The sequence below is a fragment of the Rousettus aegyptiacus genome, unplaced genomic scaffold (assembly GCF_014176215.1).
Source record: "Rousettus aegyptiacus isolate mRouAeg1 unplaced genomic scaffold, mRouAeg1.p scaffold_m13_p_2, whole genome shotgun sequence".
Classification (NCBI taxonomy): domain Eukaryota; kingdom Metazoa; phylum Chordata; class Mammalia; order Chiroptera; family Pteropodidae; genus Rousettus; species Rousettus aegyptiacus.
Genome location: NW_023416295.1, coordinates 168613287 through 168630712, shown reverse-complemented (window position 1 = coordinate 168630712; position 17426 = coordinate 168613287). Strand labels below are relative to the sequence as shown.

The window sequence follows — 17426 nt, the reverse complement described above, 5'->3', positions numbered from 1 at the left end:
TGGACACTCAGAAAACGCTGGTCGAAAGGCCCTTTCAGCATGGTCTCAAGGGACGAGGGCAGGGAAACTGCTTGGCACCCCGGGAGCTGGCTCAGGCAGCGCTGAGGCCTGGCCCGCCCTGCGGGCAGCCATCCTTACAGGGCCCTTGTCCCCGAGCCCAGAGGAGAACGAAAAGCCAGGTGTGCTCCGGGCTAGCTTTCTGGCTCCGGCGGGCACCTGGCGACTATTTGTTTTTCCAACGACATCTCTGTGAAAACACAGGCTTCCCGAAGTCTGTTTAGAGAGGTCGCAGGGGGCCCTTTGCCTTCCGTCCCCGCCACACCGGCTTCCTCCTCCCCTCCCGCCTCCCCTAACCGCCAGGTAATCGGGAAAAGACGTAGAGCAACTTAAAACCATCTGATGAAGCGGAGCAGAAGTCACTCCTGTGTCATGGAAAACACGCGTTCTCCAAAGACCGTTTGCTGGTTTCCCGCGCCCTTCCCTCCCTGCTCCTCTCCTGCCTGGCCTCTGCGCTGAGCGCAGAGCGTTGGGAGGGTGATGGGTGCAGCGTGGGCAGCGGCGATCTGACTTAACTGGGTGGAGGAGGACATCCCTCTGCGGTGGACCCCCGGCCAGAACGCAGACGGTAGGTGTGTTGATAGAAACGGTGCGTGATGTAACTGTGGAGGCGCCGTTAGGAAATTGTGCCTAAGCCCCGACTGTGTCTCCGCTCAGCACCTCGTGCTTGGCATCAGGGAGCTCTCCCGTTCAAGGGCCTGCTCTGCCATCTCACGGCTGTGGGACCTCGAGCAAGTCCCTGAACCTCTCTGAGCAGCAGACTCCTCGTCTGTAAAGTGTCAGGAGCAACAATTACCTCCCATCCTCTAAGTACGGCCGTCAGGGTCAAGTGAAATGTGGACAGAGCAAGCGGCTCTTCTGCGTAAGCTCTACAGCCTTAGATACGTCACGTCTTACCTCTCTGTCATGTAGCCCGCCTTCCTGACTAATTTCCACTTGTCATCTCCCATTAATTCTCCAGTTCTGCTCATTATTCTCCTCCCACCCCCTGAGTATATCCTACTCAGTTTTTCAACCTCGAGGCCTTGGCCGGTTGACAAAGGGTGAGACATAGCAATGCCTCAGAAATTCATCACAGCTCAGAGCAAGACGGTCCAAGTTAGAACGCCAGCTCCGCCTATGGGAGGCTGCGAGTCCTCGAGCGACTTTCTTCCCCTTGGTTTCCCCATCTGCGAAACGGACGCGTTAACAGTTCTTCACCCAGAGCAGAGCTCTGAGGAGGGCATTCGACGAATTCACACAAAGGGCTGACGATACTGCCTGGCACGTGGTGGGCTCTTGGCTTTGATCGTATTGATCAGGGCCATGGGTGCAGAAGGACGCCTGAAAAAGCGCAGAGATGCCGCGCGGAGGCGCGGGGACATGGGGTCAGGGCTGAGGGGCGAAGGAAACGGCAGAGGTGGAAAGGGAGAATGAGGGGGGGAGGCATGAGAGAGGCCAGCAGAATGAGTTTTGAGATGGTGTTTAGAGCAATGTACACGGGGAAAGAGGCTGGGAGCAGCGGGAGGCTGGACTACGTGAAACGAGAGAGAGACTGATTATGTTGAAGCTCAGTGACTATTGATCGATTACGTGCGAGGCATGGCCCTTGCGATTGAGAGGTTATAATCTAGGCAGGAAGGCCAAGCGGACGCATGAAGGGTGAAGCCGCAGTGCCGGCGGGAGATGGTCGGCTCTAACGCCATTTGTGATCTCTCAAGGTAGGACGCGCTCGAATGTCAAACCGTCGATACGGGAAACGAGAAAGAGTTCAGGGGAGGGCACGGCCTCCGCGGGTCCCCGCAGTGGCCACCGCGCGTGGAGACGTGAGTCCGGAAAATGGTGGGGTCTCAGCTGCCTGCTCTTTGCACCACAAACCTTGCTCTTGGATTTACTTTCATTTTGTCGAAAGTGACTGTGGATCTAGGCTCTGGTGTGTTTATAAACGTCTTTCTTTTCTCTTCTCTTATAAATGATTTTTTTTGGCTAGGCGTTGGATTCTAAGTTCCAAACACCTTCTCGCAGAACTTAAAAGTGATTGTTCCACGGTCTTTCAGCCTTCGGTGTTGCCGATGCAATTTCTGGTCTTATCAAAATTCCCTTCTTTTTAAGAAACCTGCTTTTTATCTTTCAAAGCTTTTCAGACTTTCTCTTACCCGAGGCGTTGTGCGAATTTCATCAGGATAAGTTGTTCTTCTTTTATAACCCATTCGATCTAAAGATTCATGATTTTTTTTTTTTTTTAAGCCAGGGAAGATTTTCTTCTACTATTTCTTGAATTAGTTCTTCCTTTGAATTATTTCTGTTCTTTTAGACAGGTGCTGAGATCTCCGGATCTATCATCCATGCCACTTAAATTTTCTCACGCTTTGTCCATATTCTCCTAACTCTTTATCTATGCTCAGTATGTCAGCCACTCTGTCTACCCATGTTTTTTTTCATAATTGTCTGTTTCTCAGACTTAGTTTGGGTTCTCTTAATAAGCAAACCCTTAAAAAATGATTTGAGTTCGTGAGGCTTATTTGGGAGATGATGCCAGGAAGTACCTGCAGGGGAGCGAGGAAGCGAGATGGGGGAGGGGAGGCAGCTCGTGAAGGGTGCAGGATCGAGTCAGTTACCACACTTAGCCATGCTGCGAACCCTGGGAACCAGTGTCGAACACATATCTCAGAGTTAAGCCACCCCAGGGTGAGGGAGCTGGAGCATTTCTACCAAGTCCACGGGTCATTGGTTGAGGGCTGCTTCTAGTATAAGGGGTGTAAACGCCTCAGCACTTCCAGCAGGCCAGACGTTTGGCAAACAGGACTCGAAGCCATAAGGGGGCACAAAAACAAAAACAAAAAGGCAAAGAGATGCAAGTGCTGGGAGCTGGGATCAGTTCACTGTGGACCAAAGTGGGAAAGGTGAGGGGACATGGGCAGGGCGTGTACTTTGTCTTGTTTCATTGGTGCATCATTCGTCCCATATCCCTCTGAGGACACTGAACGACTTTCGTGAAACTTCCTTCATTTCTTTAAATGCTAGTTCATCTTCTGTAGAGCTCGGTGCTTCTCTCTAATGGTTTTCTTTTGTTGATTTGAAGGAAATTTGTTGCATGACTGGGCCAAAGGCGGAGAAGAGAAAAAGTGCAGTAGAGTATTCTAGAAGTTGTCTTATGGGAGTAGAGGGCCTCAGATAATCCTGGGTTCTACTAGCTGCCTGGGGCACCTCCCCGTCTCTTGCTTTTCCCATCCAAGTCCTAGACGAGTTGCTGTGGTCGGAGGCCAAGTGCCTTTGTTTCCCGCTGCTTGGCAAAGTAAGCAAAGGAAAGGGGTCAGCATGCCTGTTATTCTAGAAGTCAGTTCTTAAACGACCACCCTGATGATGACCCCAAGACTGAGCCTCTGATTTGGAAAACTCCCACTGTTCACAGCCTGCCCCTTCTGCATGTGTGTTGGGCTGTGTTTCCTCCAATAAGCTCATTCCGTATGCTTTCTGTCCACTAAAGCCACTCAGTTCTCCAACTCTATTTTGAATCTATTTTTTAAAAAATATTTCTTTCTGTCATGGCTAGAGATTGAAGATAAAAGGAGTAGTAAAAGCACGTGCGCAGTCTACCATCTGGGTTCGACACTCGAGAATGATAACTTAAAGAAGTGTTGCTGAGTGTCACAGAATTAACCCCCACCGCCACTGTCCAGCCTTGATATTTTATCAGGAGCCCACAGTCAGGATCGAAGATCAGATGGTGTTTCCTTTTAATACAACATCTTGATGAGTTGTGTTGAAGCGGGTTGTGTTTTCCATCAATGGCTGAAACACATTCTGCCGTCCATACCTTTTATGTAACCTAACACTCCTTTCATGGAGTGGTAGGGTCTTTGTCTTCTCACCTTGATCTGGGGCAGACATTTGTGACTACCCGATGGCAGAACTCAACTATGTAACTTCTGAGGCTGGATTATAAAAATGCCATGCACTTCTACCTTGCTCTGGGATACTCACTCTTGAAACCCAGACACCATGCAATGAGGAAGCCCGAATTAGCCCATGGGAAGAGATGTATGGAGAGGCCATGTACAGCCCAGCTGACACCCCAGCCGACAGGCAGCACCAGATGCCATGCATGCGAGTGAAGACATATCCAGATGCTTGCAGACCTCACCTGCCAAGCCACCCCAAGCCTTCGTGCCTTCCCAGCTAAGGCCCCAAATATTGTAGGACAGAGTCCAGCTGTCCTGGCTGTGCCATGTCCAAATTTCTGACCCACAGAATCCATAAACACAATTAAATGGGTGTTCCACACTTCTTAATTTCAAGATAAAACAACCTAAAATAGCAACTGGAATTCAAGCTATAGAGGGTACAGAGGGTCCATGAAGACCATTTTCATATGGTTCTCTCTCCCTGGAATGCCCTTTATTTTCTTCTTTACCTGGATAATTCTCTCTCATTTTTTAAGAATTAGCTCAAGCTCCATCTCCATAAAGTCTCCTTGACCAGTCCAGCCATGGGGATCTAATCTTCCCTTGAGCTCTGATGAACATCTCTCTAGTTTTTCAGAGAGACGTAATATGGTATGGTGAACATAGATGGGGAAGTCTAGTTTTGACATCAGGAATACCTGGGAATCCTCACTGCAATGGTGTTTGTGGCCATGAACAATCAGAGGCAACCTCGATTCCCATCAATAGGAGAGGAATTGGATAAATTAAAGTACATCTAAAACTGGAACAGCGTGGAGGTATTTAAAAAGAATGAGGAGGGGTGGGGGAGGAGGGAGAAAAAAAGAATGAGGAGATTGTGTACTGATAAGGAAGGACCAGCAGAATCGATGTATATCAATACATCCTCAATATATCGTTAAGAAAAACAAAGTACGTTACAGAATGGTATATTATTTTAAAATAAAGATATTCCTATGTATAGACAGATGAATTTATTCTATCTATATATTTATATCTGTATACAGCTCCAGTTCCAGCTCTGTCTTCTATCTATTATCTATCTATCTATCTATCTATCTATCTATCATCATCTACTTATCATCTATCTAGACAGGTACTACAGTGGACATTAATCACTTCCTTTTGTCCAGATACATTCGTTCTGTCTTCTGAAAATAGCACCTGGGTGCCCTTTGGAGAACTGTTCCTTCCCACATTCTGTCCTTGTGGTTTGGTAAATCTGTATTCCTCCCACCACCCCCATGGCTGGAACATGGGACTCAGGCCTGGCTAGTCAGAGCACTGACTTCTCTCAGTCACAGTGATTGGTGTTGGACAACCAAGCTTGTGCAATCACCAGTTAGGCCCAGAGTGGACACTACAGAGAAGAGTTTGTCTGCCCCGGGGAGCTCTGGCTCTGGGGTACAGTGCCTCAGTGATGGAGGAGAAGTAATTAGAACTGCCTCTTCCAAGAGCAGGGTCCTTGTGAGGCAGCAGATCAGCTTCTGACCTTGGAGCTCTAGGATGTCAAAATTGAGCAAACTTGTACCCTTGCAATGAGTTCCGTTGCTGTTCACATTCCCCAGGCGGGTGCCTTTGCTTGAAATCAAAACCTCTAACAGAGAGGAGTGGCGCCAGTACCAGCCTGGGGGCGAGAGGCCATTACGCCTGACTGGGAAAACGGTGAAGTCTCCATAGGGACCGCTATCATGGCCGTGCAATTTGACGGGGGCGTGGTTCTGGGGGCTGACTCTCTAACAACCACTAGGTCCTACATTGCCATTCGAGTGACTGACAAGCTGGCCCCAACTCATGATCGTATTTTCTGCTGCCACTCAGGCTCCGCAGCTGATACCCAGGCAGTAGCTGATGCTGTTACCTATCAGCTTGGTTTCCACAGAATTGAACTGAATGAGCCTCCACCGGTACACACAGCAGCCAGCCTCTTTAAGGAGACGTGTTACTGATCCCGGGAAGACCTGATGGCAGGCGTCATCACTGTGGGCTGGGACCCCCCAAGAAGGCGGGCAGGTGTACTCAGTGCCCATGGCGGCCATGATGGTAAGGCAGTCCTCTGTCATCGGAGGCTCCAGGAGCTCCTCTACCTTATGGCTACATCAGCGCTACCTACCGGGGAGGCATAACTAAGGAAGGGTGTCTGCAGTTCACCGCCAGTGCTTTCGCTTTGGCCATGGAGTGGGATGGCTCCAGTGGAGGGGTGATCTGCCTGGCAGCCATTGCAGAAACGGGGGTAGAGCGGCAGGCACTTTTGGGGGACCAGATTCCCAAATTCGCCATTGCTACTTTAACACCTCCCTGAATCCTGGGGTTCTGGAATACAGTAAGAGACATCTTACTGATGCAAAATTCAATAAAACAGTTCGTCAAAGGAAAAAAAAAAAAACATAATACATACAGAGGCTCACAATATTTTAACAGTGGCTCGCTCCAAGGAGTGAGAGGAGACTTTTAAGTTGTATTTCTATATCATTTATAATTTTTGATTAACATATTCTACTTTCAGAATTTAAAAAGTATATCATTAAGGCATTGGACTGGGAATGTCTTTTTGTCAGCTTATACCATTCCTTTCAATACCCATCTTCCTGGCTTTCTCTAAGAGGGTCTCTGGTTATAGGTTACATAAAGCAAATCAAGGTGGGCCGTAGATATTTTGCAATTGCTTTATTGAGATATAATTCACATACTATAAAATTGTCCTTTGACAGTGTACAGTTCAGTGGGTTTTAGTATAGTCACAGAGCTATGCAACTGTCACTGCTTCTTAATTCCAGAACATTTCCATCATCCCAAAGAAACGCCGTACCCACTAGCAGTCACTCTCCATTTTCCTCTCCCCCAGGCCTGGTAACCACTGATTTATTTTCTGTCTCTACGGATTCACCTCTTCTTGTCATTTCATACAAATAGAATTATACAATATATCTTCTGTGACTGGCTTCTTTCACTTACCATAATGTTTTTAAGGTTCTCATAGCTGATAATTAGATTAGTGAATGACTTTAGAATGAGTATCACCTAGCTGGCAGGTGGCAGATTTGTGTCTTGGGCTCTAGATCCAGTGCTCTTTCTACTGCAGTGTCCCTGGAATGTCCAGGGTCAGCTGACAGCCCACCTGGCTGGGATGGTTTGCGTGCAGCCTCTGAGGAGCCTCTGAATGGCTCACTGCATCCATGAAATCAGGGCAATGGGTGACCTGTCTGGGCTGCAGCCACCGCAGCCAGAGAGCAGCAGCAGGTACCAGCCTCTAGCACTGAAGACCATCAAGATCCACTGGCATTTAAACCTGTCTAAGGGTGCCTGCAGGAAGAACCCTCTCCCCACCTCCCATGCTTTCCTCACCCCCCACCATGACTGCATTTAGACCAAAGCTTTTTCCATAAGTTGCACCAAATGTTTCTGGGATAAGAGTCTAAATTTCTGACCAAGAAGGTCAGAAAACATATAATCAGCTGAAAAGAGATTTCTGGTTAAAAAAATAATAGCCTATTAAACTTCAAAATACGTTTGGTTTTCAACAGGAGTAGGCTTGTGCCTTCTAGACCCTTCGTGGAGATGCAATCACACTGCCACTTGGAGCTTCCTCTTTGCAAACAAGGCCTTTTGCCAGATTTATCGAAAACTAAACCAAACCAAAAGGCAACAGCAAAAACACATTATACCCAGTTAAGTTTGAACTTCAGATAAAGGACATATTTTTTAGTATCAATATGTCTGGTGTCATATTTAAGACATTCAATTCATTATTTACTAAATTATTTAATATCTTAAATAATATCTTAAATTGCACCGGTTATATCGATACTAAAAATTATTCGTTGTTTATTTGAAATTCAAGGCTAACTGGGCGTCTTGTATTTTATCTGGCAGTGCTGCCAAGAAGTGAAAAGAGGCGCGAGGTCCTTCTGTTTGATCAAGGGCTAACGCTCTCCTCTGTAGAGGTTCTCTTTTCCAGGATTCCGATCTGTCCAAAGAAAGATTACCAGCGGTCCCTAGCACCTAACACCTGGCACAGAGGAGAGAAATACTACTTACGGAATGACTGTCAGCCTGCATGTCCTACTGGGTGCCAGGTCCTGTACCCACAGGAGATCAGCATTTACAGGGGGTGGAATCAAGGGCTGTGACAGGAGAGAATGTGGATGACAAAGCGTATGCTACCTGGAGTCTGGGCGGAAAGGTCAGGAAAGGCTTCTAGAATGAGGCAACACCTGACGTAAGATGACTAGAAGCAGAGGGAAAGCTTGAGCAACGGCAGGGAGGCCTGAGAAAGCCTTTTGAATGGTATGCAGTGAGGCTGTCAGGGGCAGTCAGGCCAGGAAGGGGTGTCCTCCACAGGAGGTGGGAGCCTCAGAGCAGTGGAATGTGGGCTCATGGGAGTCGGAGCAGGGGAGAATGAAGAATAGCTTAATCCCAACATAGGGATTATAGTATTATTCTTTCATATGCTCCCCCTTCCCAAAATAACCCTTAGAGATTACTGTACACACATCTTGAACCACCAAGGAGAGGTAAATATCCAGTGACCTAGCAGCTGCCACCTTGTGGTAATGTTGATAAAGACACCCTCAGGGAAAGCCATAGGGACCTACCTCTGATCACTAGTTTTGTCATTGCCGTGGTGATGACGAGGACTAGATATCATTTATTGAGCTCTTCCAATGTGTAAGATCCATTACATACATTACTTCATTTAATTCTTGCAATAATCTTCAAGGTAGGTATTTTTGTTCTCATTTAACAAATGAGAAAGTCAAGCCCAAAAGAGGTAAAGTCACTTGTTCAAGGACACACAGCTGGGAAGACAGGGATCCAGGATTTGAACCCAGATCATTCTGGCCACAAAGCTTATATATTTGCCACTACAAAATGGTGCCAAATCCATTAATATGCTTCCTTATATTTAAAATAATATAAATGTGTAATAATATACATGAACAGAATACTACTACTTATGACAGGCAGCCCTCCAAAATGGGCTCCAGTGATCCTGCCTGATGGTGTTTGGGCTTTTGTACGGTCCCCTCCCCTTGTCCACGGGCTAGACTTAGTGACTTGCTTCTTATAAATATTTAAATACAGCAAAACTGATGTAATGTAATTTCTGAAGTCAGGTTATAGAAGAGATACCATTAATGGGATACCACGTCGCATCCATCAGAGTGGTTATTAAAATAGAAAAATGGAAGATAAGTATTGGCGAGGATGTGGAGAAATTGGAACCCTTGGGCAGTGCTGGCGAGAATGTGAAATGGTGTGGCTGCTGTGGAAAGCAGCAAGACAGTTTCTCAAAACTTCAACACAGAACTACCACACGACCCAGCAGCTCCATTTCTGGGTATATACCCAAAGGAACCGGAAGCAGAGACTCCAACACATATTGGTACATCCATGTTCATAGCAGCGCATTCACAGTAGCCGAAGGTGGAAACAACCCAAATGTTCGTAGACCAAATGTGGTCTATACACACAACAGAATATTATTCAGCCTTAAAGGGGAAGGATATTTTGATACATGGTATGGCATGGCTGAACCATTATGGTAAGAAATAAGCCAGTCACAAAAAGACAAGTATGAGCCCACTTATATGAGCTACCTAGTGCAGTCAAATTCATAGAGAGAGACGGGACATAGAACAGTGGCTAGCAGAGGGGGAAATGGAGAGTCCTTGTTTAATGGCTAAAAAGTTTTAGTTTTGCTAGATGAAAAGAGTTCTAGAGATCCGTGGCACAATATAAATGTACTTAACACTGGTGAACTGCACCCTTAAAAACAGTTAAGATCACAAATTTCGTGTTGTATGTTTTTAATACAATTTTTTTAAAAAAGAAAAAAATGAAATTCTGACTCATGGTATAACATGGATGGACCTTGAGGACACATGCTAAGTGAAACGAGCCAATCGCCAAAACACAAATACTGTATGATTCACTTATACAAGGTACCTCGAGTAGACAGATTCACAGAGACAGGAAATAGAATGGTGGCCGGGGCTGGGAGAGGAGGGGGCGGGGAGTTAAGTGTTTAATGGGGACAGAGTTTCAGTTCGGGACGATGAGAAAGTTCTGGGAATGGATGGTGGTGATGGCTGCACAACAATGCGAATGTGCTTAATGCCACCGAACCGTACTTTTAAAAATAATGGTTAACTTTGTGTTATGTATATTTCAGCACGATAATAAAAAATTAATAACTTTTTAAAAGCCTGTGACTTCCGCCTCGCCGGCATGCTGTCTCTCTCCGACTTGCTCCCTTCGACGAAGCCAGCTGCGTGCTGTGCGCCGCCCCGTGCCGAAGCTCACGTGGCAAGGAACCGAGGTCCTCGCTCCATCTGAATGCTGCCACCGAATGAGCTTAAAAGTGGATCCTGCCGCCTTTGAATCTTGGGGTGACTATGGTCTCAGCTGTCACTCTGATTGAGACCCGGAGCTGCAGGGCCCAGTTATGCTGTACCCAGGTTCCCTACCCACAGAAACCATGAGGTCATAAATGTTTGTTTTGTAGTGATTAGTTAGGCAGCAGGAGAGAGCTCCTACACTGCTCTTGGCATGTCTTCCTCATAAATCCTGATAGTCAAATTCGATGGTGTTTATGAAGATGCACGAAAATGTGAGGCGTGACAGAAGGACAAGGAATGATATAAGAAGAGGCAGTTCCATCTGTTAATTTAGAACCCAGACGCTGGAGCCAGGCTGCTTGAATCTGTCGCTCCTGAGCTGTGTGACTTGGGCAACTTGCTTCCTCTCTCTGTGCTTCGGTTTCCTCTGTGAAAAGCAAACAATAAGTACCTTCCTCAGAGGGTCACTGTAAAGAGTACGATTACTTATAAAGTACTGAGAACAGTGCCCGGCACATAGTTCTTTATGGCGCTATATAAAAGATATTTTCCTGATTATTACTACTACTAAAGGATCTTATAATTGTGTTAAATATCTAAACCATAGCAGCCGGTTAGAAGCTGCTGTCCACAGCTATTATTGTGGTAGATCTTCTTACTTAATTCTGCGCACACATATGTACATTGGTTACCAAGGTAATTTGCATAATTGGGTTCCCTGATGTATCAGAACCCCCTCCCCCACCCACCCACCCACGCACACCACCAAGACAAGGGAGCTCCCAAGAATAGCCTGTCACTTGTCTGTCACATAACAGATACAGCAAACTCTCAGACACCTGGAAAAGGCTGAGAGGTCTCCGCGCCCGCCGGCTGGGGAAATAGTGTGCGAATGTCCCACACTGGTGGAAGGTCCCCTCCAGACCTGCCCTTAGATGGATTATCGCAGAAACTGGACATCCCCTCCTCCCCCAACTTTCGGAGCCAAGGGGATGAAGAGACCAAATGGGAGTGGTCACATTCTCTGGGGAAAGTAGAAACGGGTGGCTGACCTTGTGGTTTCGGGGCCCTGGGATTTGGGAGACTAGGCTCTGTTCCCATTCCCTGAGTGACTGTGGGCGACGGTCACCCTCTCTCCCATTTATGGGTGACTTTCCAATGCTTTAATTTCTCCATTGCAAAAATCAGTGTTCAATGTTTGGCTCTGCTGTGTGTCGAATTGCTAGAAACACTGTCCACCGCAGGCAGGGACAGCTCTAGAATTTCTCCCCTGCACCCTCTTGGCTTACATGGGCCAACCACGGGGGCTCTGCTGGGAAATGAAGAGTTTTCCATCTTGAAGGACAGGCAGATGTCCCTACTGGATGGGGACATGTGCATGCAGAACCCTTGCAAAGTAGCCCCGGCTTTCAGGGAGGAGGAAAAAGCAAGCAGCTAAGCCTCAGCTGCCAGCTAATGTGATCTAATTTTGGTAGGTCTGGAGAAAATGCTTTGCTGCTGTTTCCTCTACCCCATGTACACAGTGGCCTCACCCCCGGGTGTGGGAGACAGGTTGGGGGTGGGGCGTACCAGCTTTAGTCAGGCATTTCACTTCCAACCTCTCCACTTACCAGTACTTCGAGCAAGCCATTTTCCTCTCTGAGCTTCCATTTTCCATCTTTAAATCTGTAGCCTTCAGTTTTCTCATCTGTAAATGCAAATAACGATTGTCTATTTGATACGGTTATTTTGAGGATTAGTATGTGTATAGAAATGGTTAAATATTTTAAGTGAAAGAAGTAGGTTAAAAAGTACCATGATCTCAATTTTATTAAAATAAATATATATGTGCATGTTCCAATGTTAGTGCACAGAAAATGCCTAATCCATTTACAACAGGATTTGCGGAAATAGTGGAGGCTAGTGATGAAAATCCCCCTTCTGTCCCTTCCCACCTGTGCGGATGGGAGTAAATCATCTAACTTCTCTGTACGTCAGTTTCCTTAACTGGAAATTGGAGATAATATTAAGGAAATACCTACCTATGAGATACGGTTGCCGAGGACACAGATGGGACATGCACAATGCCCAACGCACAGTAGGCACTTAACGAATGCTAGCTACTGCTCTCAAAATTTTCAGGCTTTCATGAAATTTCCCAAAGTTTCTACGGTGATTATGGATTACTTGCACCTCTCTGGGGGAGAAATTTATACAAATAGTAGTATGTGGCCAGTGCCTGGCACCAAGTGGCCTCTTGAGAAACTTGGGAGCCCTGCCCCACCTCCTACCTGGCATGCTCCTTTCCTTTCTGATGTCCTGTGAGAGAGGCAGTCTGATCCAGGGTCGCCACAGCGAGGCATGGACATTTAGAAGACCAGAAAGATGGCTGGGCTGCATGAGGGATGTGGACGATGTGGGGAAGAAGGGGGTTCTGATGAATCCCACCCTGGTGTCCTCGAGGAGGTACGTTTGAGGACTCTCTGCCTCGGTGGTCACCAGGGACACAAGCAGAAGCAAACCAGGTGGAATCTAGCAGGTGGGTATATGGGTGCTCGCTGTAAAATGGACTCGATTTTGCTGCTTACTTGAAAACTTTCATAGTAATATGATGGAAAACTTATTAGCCACGGGGGAGACAGAGAATGAGAATGCACGAGGGGTGGAATGAGAATGAGAGAACGAAAATAAGAGAGAGAGAAAGAACGAGAATGAGATGGAGGGATGGAATGAGAATGAACAGGGTCTGAGAGTGACAAAGACTGTCCTTGGATTCAGGCATGTCACACAATTTAGAGCAACTCACTCACTTGGATGTCGCTTACGGCATCTTTCTTGCTTTCCGGATGAGGAAACCTCTTCTGGCTCAAAGGTCGCCTGTCTAGGAGCAGTGACAACGCTCCTGTCACAGCACCAAGCGGCCTCATGTTTTGGATACAAACCACTAAGGATTTTTCCCAGTGTGTCTTTCTAGTGTAGAAAGTTCTGTGTGTCTCTGACTCACCCGGATGGGAAAAGGCCAGGGTGGGCGGGGCTGAGGGAGCAGTGGGCTGGCCCCCACGGGAGGAGGGGAGCTCAAAAAGCCTTAGTGGGGTGACAGGCTTTAAAAAAAGGGCCTGCCTGCCCTTAAGAAGCCTGATGGGTGAAAACACCCACCCATGTTCCTTGCAGGATTTATTAGAAAGCGTCTATATAAGTGCTAAAGTCAGTTTTTGTCATATTGTCCTACTGTAGCCCTTCACTTTCTCAGAATCCCCTTCCCCCACCAAGCAGTGGCTCATGATGAAAACAAACCACTAACAGGAAGGTAGAAACTGGGGTCTTGGATGCACCTCGCTTCCACTTCCACTCTGCCTCCCACTAGCTGGTGGCACTGGACACCACACTTGGATTCTCAGCTCCTGTTTCCCCACATGTAAATGCTTTTGGGACATGAACTAAGATAATACATGCAGCAGGCTTAACACAGTGTCTTGCATGTAGGAACACACAGTAAGTGATAAGTAATGTTTTTGTTGTGGTGGTGTGTTGTTTATTTATTCATTTTAAAAGACTCATCCGCTTAGCAGCAAGAAGCAAGTAACATCCTCTCTAAACCTCTGGGTTTAGAGGTTTTTTCCTCTGGAAAATAAGAAGAGTAACTTCCACTTCAAAGGTTGTTATGAAAACTTGGGGTTAACGATGTAAATTGCCTGGTTCATAGCCAGAAAGGGCCAGGCTACCGAGCCCTATCCTGCACCCAGGGCAGACATTACCGATTGAGTTTGGTTGCTGCCTTGGCATTCCTGTCAATACATGAGTGAGATTGAGGGTGGAGATGAACTCTATTTGCCATCCTTGGCTTGTGTTCAATGGATATTAATTTCCATGATCCTTTTCTATCACATTTCCTTCCCAAATAACTAACCTGCAGGTACTGACCTGTTTTGGTGAGAATTTCAACCTGGTAGAGGCTGTGCTCAAATTATAGGGTCCCATGGATTACACAGGGCTCCAAAAACATGTTGACACTGTCCCCTACTGCCCCCAAATTTTTGAGTTTCCCAGTAAAGCATTCTAGCTAGGGAAAGTAGGGAATCCACCCCCCCCACATAGGGTCAGTCAGGGTATCCCATAAGTGTAGGTATGGGGACAGGTTTCAGGACCTCTAAGTCCCTCACATCCACAATCAGTATTTGAAATTTCTACTTCAAAGCTTTATACCTGTGCACGTTTTGAAAATGAAAACACTCCAGGAAGGATAACCCCGTAGGATATTTCAGTTATTTATTGTTATTAGGAAGCAGGAGTTGGCTTTGAAAGGCCTGAGTTTACCAAGGATTGGGGATAACTGTAAAGAATGGAATTAGTTCTGCAAATAAAATTTGACTACGGAATTCTAGAACAGTGCTGAACTTGAAGAAAGGCGGAACTGAGTTTAAATTCAAGCCAGATCACAATTAGCTGTGTGACCTTGGCCAAGCCCCTTAACCCCTCTGAGGCTAAATTTTCTTCTATGTAAAATTGGGATAATAGTCATTTTTTATTATTAAAGCTCCCTCCTTACTTTAAAATCCGCTTATCAAATGAGATAACAAAATGCTTCATAGCATATTTCCCATTAGAAAGTGAGTGGTTTATTACAAAGTCTTATTTATGAGAGAAATCCAACTCCAACTCGCTGAAGTTGTATAAAGGAATTTATTGGCTCATGTAGATGAAAGTCAGAGATGAAATGACTTCAGGCTTAGCGGGATCCAGGAGATGAAACCATGTTTTCCTGGCTGTCTCACCATCTCTCATCTCTGCTTCACCTAGGCTGACTTTATTTTCACCTACTGCATATGGTTTATGTGGTGAGGGAAGGTGGCCACCTGCTGAAATAAATTTCCTCCCAGCTTACCAACTCCAGGGCGAAAGAGAGTTTATCCCCCCACCCCACCCCCACGACATACAGCATCTTATTGGTCCCAGGGAAAAACTCTAAAATTCTACATGGCACTGTTTTGGTCATGGCCCTCCTTGGACTAATCATTGTTGTCAGGAAATGGAATACTGTGGTTGATCCAGTCTGTTACCTACCCCATAACTAGGGGTGGGCAGGGCAGATGGACTTGATGACTGACAGCCCCATGAGACCTACATGTCTGGGGGCGAAGGAGGAGCAGGAGTAAAGGATCCGGACAGCCGAATACCGGAGCTGGCCAGGCTGGGTCTCTGCACAAGGCCCAAGTTATCTCATGAGACAATGTCCAATGAGCTAGGGCTGCCATATGGTCCTTCGAACAGTCCAGGAATAATGTATCTGCCATTTTTTATGTTTTCTTTATACCCACTACATTGTCAGCACCTTGTGATAGTTGAGAAATTTGCAGCCTTATGAGCCTCACTTTCCTGTGGCAGGACACGGAAACATCGGCTTCCCAGCCTTCCTTGCGGCTCAGGCGCCGGCACGTGACCCAGTTCCACCAATCAGATTCGCCTGGGGGAGACTTGGCTAAGGAAGTGAGAACTTGCGGAAAGGTTCTGCCGTGAGGGCGGCTGCGGGCGCGCGGTTTACAGTCAAACTCTCGGTGTTGAAATGTCATCGCGGAGCAGCAGTGGCATTTTGCTCATCCAGCTAACTCTGACCGTTTACAGGCATTGATCCTGGAAACTTAGCCTGCCTCCAGGTCTGCCAGCACCTCAACCAATTACGTGAGTTTACTATCCTTTTAATAAGCTCCTTTTCTGCTTAATCAGCCAGAGTTTGTTTCTGTTACTTGCAACAAATATTAGATACTCCAATCCCCTCTGGAGAAGGGTCCAGATGGGAGAGCGCCCCAAACGGCAGTTTTCCCCACTTGCCAGGGAAGACCCAATGGGGACCAGAGGAGCAGGGGAACTTAAAGCGGACCGTGGCAATGCTGTCAAATCGTCTGCTAGCCCAGCTGGAGGATCTTGTACCAAGTTCCTAGAGAGAGGAGGGCTGACATGAAGACAAAACTGTCAGATGGAAAAACGATATGACTGAGTGTACATGGATGACCCAGCATTACTTACATACGTATGCGTGTATTTTATTTCTACTTTTTATTCTTGGCTTAAAATAATAGAAATTTATTTTCTTGTAGTTCTAGAGGCTGGACGTCTAAAATCAAGGTGTCAGTAGGGCCTTGCTTCCTCAGAAGGCTCTAGGGAAGACTCTGCCTCTTCAGCTGCTGGTGGCCTTAGGTATTCCTTGGCTCGTGGCAGCATAACTCTAGTCTCTTCCTACCTTCATCTTCACGTGGCCTTGCTTGCTGTGTCCCTTTGTGTGCCCTCCTCCTTTCAGAGTCGTAGGATTTAGAGCCCATGCTAATCTGCGATGATTCATCTTGAGATCTTTACCTTAATTACATCTAAAAATATGGAATGCTTCATGAATTTGCCTGTCATCTTTGCTCGGGGGCCATGCTAATCTTCTCTGTATTGTTCCAATTTTAGCATATGTGCTGCCGAAGCACTGTATATATTTTATTGAAGCAAAATTCACATAACATAAAATTAACCATTTAAAAATGTATAATTCAGTGGCATTTAGTACATTCACAACGTTGTTCAACCATCACCTCTATATAGTTTCAAAACATTTCACCACCCCTCAAAGGAGACCCCATGCCCATAAGCAGTCACTCCCCATTTCCTCCTCTCACTAGTTCCTAGCAATCATTAGTCTGCTTTCTTTCTCTATAGATTTACCTATTCTGGATATTTTATATAAATAGAATCATACAATATGTGACATTTTGTGTCTGGCTTCTTTCACTTAGCATAATATTTTTGAGGTTCATTCATGCCGTAGCATGTATCAGTACTTCACTCCTTTTTATGGCTGAGTAATAAATAGTCCATTGTATGGAGAGACCACATTTTGTTCATCCATTCATCAGCTGATGGACATTTGGGTTGCCTCCACCTTTTGGCTATAGCGAACAGTGCTGCTAGTCAGGAAGGGAGCAGTGACCATTGGGTAGGACTGTTGGAGTCCAATGGGGCAGCATCACTGACCCAGCCCTGAGGCAACGATACAAGCAACATCTTCAGCCTGGAGAAGAGACACCAATAGAATCTGGGAGCCTCCTAGTGAATCCTGGGGTGATCAAAGGACACAAGGCAAATGCCAGGA

At 46.4% G+C, this 17426-nt stretch overlaps 1 long non-coding RNA gene, 1 other non-coding gene and 1 pseudogene across 2 annotated transcripts; 1 reads left to right on the top strand and 2 right to left on the bottom strand.

Annotated features, from left to right (window-relative positions):
* Nucleotides 1-5077: 5077 nt before the first annotated feature.
* On the top strand, nt 5078-6640 carry LOC107519311 (annotated as a pseudogene).
* Nucleotides 6641-10504: 3864 nt separating this feature from the next.
* LOC118613803 lies at nt 10505-13279 on the bottom strand. The gene is made up of 3 exons (XR_004955890.1): nt 13111-13279; nt 11932-12008; nt 10505-10748 (listed from the first exon to the last, which is right to left on the bottom strand). It is a non-coding gene; the product is annotated as an uncharacterized LOC118613803 (long non-coding RNA).
* Nucleotides 13280-16661: 3382 nt separating this feature from the next.
* On the bottom strand, nt 16662-16764 carry LOC118614434. The gene has a single exon (XR_004956039.1). It is a non-coding gene; the product is annotated as a U6 spliceosomal RNA (small nuclear RNA).
* Between the last annotated feature and the right edge of the window lie 662 nt (nt 16765-17426).